This window comes from Coptis chinensis, chromosome 7 (assembly GCF_015680905.1).
Source record: "Coptis chinensis isolate HL-2020 chromosome 7, ASM1568090v1, whole genome shotgun sequence".
Lineage (NCBI taxonomy): Eukaryota > Viridiplantae > Streptophyta > Magnoliopsida > Ranunculales > Ranunculaceae > Coptis > Coptis chinensis.
In genome coordinates this window covers 65468689-65474952 of record NC_141462.1, presented here as the reverse complement: position 1 = coordinate 65474952, position 6264 = coordinate 65468689, and the positions used below count along the sequence as shown (strand labels likewise).

General features: G+C 36.4%; 1 long non-coding RNA gene across 1 annotated transcript; it reads left to right on the top strand.

Annotated features, from left to right (window-relative positions):
• Positions 1 to 4795: 4795 nt before the first annotated feature.
• Positions 4796 to 5571, top strand: LOC147488431 (uncharacterized). The gene is made up of 2 exons (XR_015201682.1): positions 4796 to 5395; positions 5475 to 5571. It is a non-coding gene; the product is annotated as an uncharacterized LOC147488431 (long non-coding RNA).
• Positions 5572 to 6264: the final 693 nt, after the last annotated feature.

Below are 6264 nucleotides of genomic sequence, written 5' to 3'. Positions count from 1 at the left end.
TAGGGGTTCTCTCAAAAGCGAAAAAAAAGAAATTGTGTATCTCCATATCTAGGCCTTAAACCCCTATGAAAAATTACGGTCCTTGTAGGCATCGTAGCTAGGTGGATTGGCGAGGCCAAGTTCATTGTATCTTGAAGTATTGAACTGCCACCATGTTTTTAGGTATTGTGTTTCTTAAGTTTTTCCCAAAGTTCCAACTCAATAGAGACCAATTCTAAAGAACAAGTCCAACATAACCCTATATGTGCTTAGAACCGAACTACAACCCAACATACAAAGCCCTATCCATTCCTTGATTTGAAAGACCACTCTTTTAAACTCTTGAGCTAAGCTTTTCTCAATATCCCATATATCCACGAACCTCCGATGCCTGCTGTGGATTCAGGCCCATAACTTCAAGGGATCACCTCTATAACCTAACAAAGGAAAAACAAGATCAAGACTGAAGTTTACTTTGTTAAACATCTTTAGGCTAAAAGAAATAGATAAGACCCTACCAATGATTTTAATTTGTTTTTTTTTTCTTGATGAGACTCAGTCAATTTAAAGGCGTAGATTCATTCATTCATGTTCATGATTACATGTGCCACCAAATGTGACATGTCAACAACTTCGTTAATCTACCGATTTTTCGTTACTATATAGGCTGATTTGTTGGTGAATGTTATACCGTCCAAAGTTGAAAGTAACAAAGTTCCTTTTCGGTTCTTTTTTTAGGGTGTGTTTCATAGATAAAAAAAGGCCTGGGCTAGAATATCCTTGTAGGGATGAGGGATCCAACGGTCCGAAAATCAAAACAAAAATGAAAAGAGAGAATGTGAGTTTGTTTTGATTTTTGAACCGATTGATCACACATCCAACGATCTTGGATCTCGCCCCTATGAGGATATCCTGGGGGTAGAGCTTAACTCAAAAAAAAATTGTTTGGAAAGTATGTTTCTGAAAAATAGCACCTAAAAACATTTTTTTTTCTGGAATCACTATGGACTTATTGTATATTTGTATATATTAGCCACTATCGATCTTCAGTTCTTCTCTGATAACTGGTATTTTGACCAACAATGAGATTCAGTTGTCACGTTGTACGGCACACATAGTGATCTTATTATACACAATGAGGATTTTTGAATGAGCATGCGAAAATTTCATGAGTTTTAAATGGATAATGAAGACTTATTATTTTGTTTTTAGTTATTGATTGTTCATAATGTTGTGAAATAATATGTACTTATCTACATATTGCATTAAGTAGGGATGAGTTTGTCACGCCCGGCGGAGAGTGGATGAAGGAATCAGTGGGGAGTGATGGATATCTAGATGGAATCGAATCATTCCTTGAATTCATGAGGGATAGTTTAGGAAAAGGAACTTGGTCTTCTTGTCCGTGTGCCAAGTGTTGCAATGTTCGTGGAATGGTTGATCCAAAAACCATTTTTGTTCATTTGGTTCGTTATGGATTTGACGAGTCTTACACTACATGGTATTTTCATGGGGAGTCATTTGTAAACAATGTTGGGAATTTTGAACCTTTTGGTTCATCCTCTCATAACTCTCCCGAAGATACCCATCCTCAAGAAATTAACTTTGTGAATGAAGAGCTTAGGACTGTCCAACTTGATGATTTGGATGAATCGTAGATAAGATTAGTTCGGATGAAGATTTCAATGCGGATGAGATAAGTTAGGATGAGATTAGTTCGGATGAAAATGTGGATGTCGATTGCCATAATGAACAATGTAACCAAAATCCGAGTTAATTTAAAAAGGAGATGAAGTTCAATAATTTGTGGGAGGATGTGAAGAGACCAATATATTCCTCATGCAGACAAGAAAAGACTAAGTTATCGATATGAATTGAGTTGATGAACCTCAAGACAAAACATCGAGTGGTCCGATAATAGCTTCAGGAATTATTGGATCGCTAAGAGATATTCTTCCCGAAGATAATACATTGCCTCTCATGCGTATATGATGAGGCTAAAGGGCTGATTAAATCTTTAGGTATGGACTATGAAACAATCGATGCATGTCCCAATAATTGCATTTTGTATTGGAAAACACTTGAAGCTCTTCAAGAGTGTCCTAAATGTGGTGTGAGCAGATGGAAGAATGTTGAAGCCATTTGATCTTCTGAGACAAGAAAAAGGCTAAACCGATACCCGGCAAAAGTCTTGAGATACTTCCCATTAATACTTAGGTTACAAAGATTGTATAGGTAAGGCTTTGGCTTCAATACTTGTACGTTATCGCATTTACTTCTTACCCTTTGAATCAATAAGTTTTTAATGAAATATATGTATATATTTTTTTTTAGTGTTCCATGGATTGCGGAGAACATGACATGACATGACATGGTTGACTCTCTCAATTGGAGCACAGTTGATGCAAAGTGGCCAGAATTTTCTGCTGAGCCACGCAATGTCCGTCTGGGACTTGCGACAGACGGATTTAATCCGTTTTCTCATTCTAATAGTTCTTATTCGTGTTGGCCTGTTATGATTGTTCCATATAATCTCCCGCCATCTCTTTGTATGGTTAAACAGTTTATTATGTTGTCCATGTTGATACCTGGGAAAAGTAGTCCAGGGAAAGACATTGATGTCTATTTGCAACCCCTAATCTCCGAGTTGAATGAGTTGTGGTCTACAGGCACCAAAACATACGACTCTCATAGTAACACCACATTTACTATGAAAGCAGTTTTGTTGTGGGCCATACATGATTTCCCTACATTTGGCATGTTATCAGGTTGTAAGACGGGTGGAAATTATGGTTGTCCTCCATGCGGCGAAAAGACATATTCAATTAGGTTAAAACATGGGAATAAGAATGCATATATGGGCACTAGGAGATTTCTTCCAGAGGATCATCCTTTTAGGCGACAAAAAAAACCATTTGATGGGAAGGAAGAACATGGGGAAGCTCCAAGAAGATTGAGTGGTTCCGAGGTAAAAAGCAAAGTGGAAAGTTTTGAAACGGTTTATGGAAAGGTAGCACGAAAGAAAGGGAAAAAAAATGTTGATGATGAGGGCGTGACTGCATGGTCGAAAAGATCAAAACTCTTTGACTTGCCGTATTGGGAGGTAGCTTAATTTTCCATTTCTTAATTTGGTTTGTAAATTTACATCATTATACATCATTGTAATTTGTGTGTTTTCGTGATTAACAGTTCTTGTTTAGTCCTCACAATGTGGATGTAATGCATGTGGAGAAAAACGTAGCCGAGAACCTTATTGCGACAATTTTGTTGATAGTTATTCTTTTATATATTCCCACGAATTGATTGACATATTTTTGCCTCTTCAGTAATTTTATTATTTATTTTTATTTTATAGTCTCTTCCAAAGGAAAGAAGAAAGTTGAATTTGACTCTGACGGACAGCCTGTTGGAGACGGTTCAGAAGGATTTTCTAGTTTGCTTGGTGGGACAACAAAGACACATTGTCCTATCTCTTATGAGAGTTTCAAAAATGTGCCTAGTCCAACAAAAAAAACATAACTGAGCGGCGTTGTGGTTAGTCTTTCGCTTCATATCCATTATGGTTCTCTCTCTCTTTTTAGTGTGAGTCATTATGGCCTTTGCTTCATCTTCTTTTCTCTCTACCAACTTCACCCCCATTTCAATCTTTTTTCTCCAAAACCAACTCACTTTCAAGAACTTTCTCTTTTTCGCTACTACTACTACTAATTTGGTTTTCAAAGAGAGACCAAGATTACTAAAACTGGTCTTGAAATTACTAAACTTGGTATCTCCGATGAGATTGTTTTACGCTCTTGCTCGTCGTGGGATTATCGAAATTTTGTTTCCCATTCAGGTACTTTGTGTTTTATAAAATGTTAAAGTATTGTTTTTTTTTTGTGTGGAATGGTGTTGTGGGTTTATGTGTAGAGTGTTGTTTTTGGGTTTTGTAGGTGAAAGAATGTATTTTTAGAATGTTAGAGTGTTGTTGTTTGGGTAAAAGGCGTAAGAAAATGGGGATTGGACTATTATTTATCTAATGTATAAATATAAGATACATTAGATAAGGGATCCAAGATTTACCTTGTACAGGAAAGAGAAGTGGACTCTATAGAATGGCACTAAACTGTCTCATGAGAAATGACAATGTATAAGGATATAAGGAGAAGCTAATGTACGCACACCTAGAAGAAACAAATGTCACAATAGTCATTTTACATTCTGAAGGTTTGCAATGGTTATAATCCTATGTTCTACTAAAACAGACAAGACTTTTGATGGAACCTTGGGTAACCAAATATATTGCAAAGGTTCGAACTAAAAAATAAAGTCCATAGGTCTCTACTTGTCTAGTATATAACTTCATTTATGATTAAATCACTGTTTTCTATACTTTTTGTACCTATAGCAATTGGAGTAACATGAAAGGGATAGTATTTATTGAAACATATCTAGAATAGGTACATTAACTAAAATAAAACAAGAAGGAAGAGAAAAGAATAAGAGATAATATTTGAAGAAAAAACAAATATCTAAAGCAATAATAAGTACACAAAATTGTCTTTGGATTAACTTTACAAGCAAACTAGTCACTACTCATCCTGATTTACTATGAGATGAAAGACTTTTGTAGTTTTCTCTGAATAAAATCTTCTACATAATAAGTATGAAGTTTGGAAGAAAATGATCTTCTATTCTACTGCTGAGTTGTAATCATTCGCAAGCGTTGTAATTATGAACTGTTTATTGCTCTGACGACTCTCGAACTTGACCAGCAAACGACCGTTGTAATTAACTAGTTTCTTCATAAATCATTACCTATAAATTTTTATGACATGTCAAAAACAGAAACTCCAGTTAGCACTAGTAAGCAGATTGTTATCATATGAAAATGTTTTTCCTAGTTTCTAATGTGTGTCACTGTGCATGTCCTAATAGCGATACTATAAAGTTATTTCTGACATCTTTTGGTTTGAGCAATCTTGTGAAAAGATGCAAGCCATTTAACTATAAATTACAAGATTGTATACTAGTATTCTTTCATTGTTAGTGGTATTTGGCATATAAAATAATCGAATATGTGCTGTTTGATAGTTTGACCGTTTCAAATGTCTTTTATTAATATTAGATTCTTATACAGAAAGAATACAATGTGGATGATGCATACAAAAAGATAAATCTGAAGAAGGTCGCCAAAAGCTTTAGGGAGTTTAAGCATCGTCTCCGCGTGAAGTACTATGACAAGTATGACAATGACGTCGATAGGAAAAGGAACTGCCCAACAGGAGTGAAATTGGAAGAATGGGAAAAATTCGTGGATAATGAATCTAAACCTTCGAGAAAACTCATGCGGACAAAGGGCAAGACGGCTAGAGAAGCTGTGAAGGCTTTACATACATCAGGTAGAAGGGGAGCAGCAAGGACAGTCCATGATATGGTACTAATCTACCTTGTCAATTGCTAATTTTATTCGTAACACCATATTTACTTCTAACAGAGTTGGTAATGTTTTGTAGAAATCGAAAAATCCGAATGTTAAAGTGACTAGAACGGATTCATATATGGCTATCCATACTCACAAGGATGGCTCTTTTATTGCGCCAGAAAGGATGGTGAGTTTGACTGCCTATTTTCATTAATGATGAATCTGACCACCGCCTATTTTCTGTTCTCTTTATATATCGCTTGAAATTTATTAAATGTCTAATATGTTGTCATGATAGGAAAAAATCAAGGCTATAATTGAGGATGACCGCTAGCGTAAGCTTGGACCTAGACCATGATCCAGTTGCTCAAGTGTGTGGCCCTCGATAAATTTGGTCGAGTCTTTGGGTATGAGTGTTGGCATATCAAAGACATCCCTTGCATCATCGGCTCCGCTAAAGAGCAGCTTTGCCAACAAAAGCAACAACACTCAATGCTTGAAGAGCGGTTTGGAAGTTTGGAGCGACAAATGGTCACCATCACTAAGATCTTGCTGGAGACAAGAGAAGAAGTGGCAGGTCAGCAATCACATAGAAGGATCGTTGCAGATTCATCAGCGACGTCAAATGTATGATTTGAATGTGAGACATTGTGCCTAGGGGCTTGAGCTAATTTAGGAGATAACTAAATAGTGGTTTTGTCTTTGTTAACTTATTGCTTGTAGGCGAGGGATCCAACACGCTCACAATCACATGGTGATTCTTCTAGAGGGATGGAATTATGTGAATTGATTAACATGCATCGAGAAGTTGTTGCCAAGGGAAGGGCAACAAGGGCAAATATCATTCTTGATGCAACTTTGGATACCCCAATGGACATTTA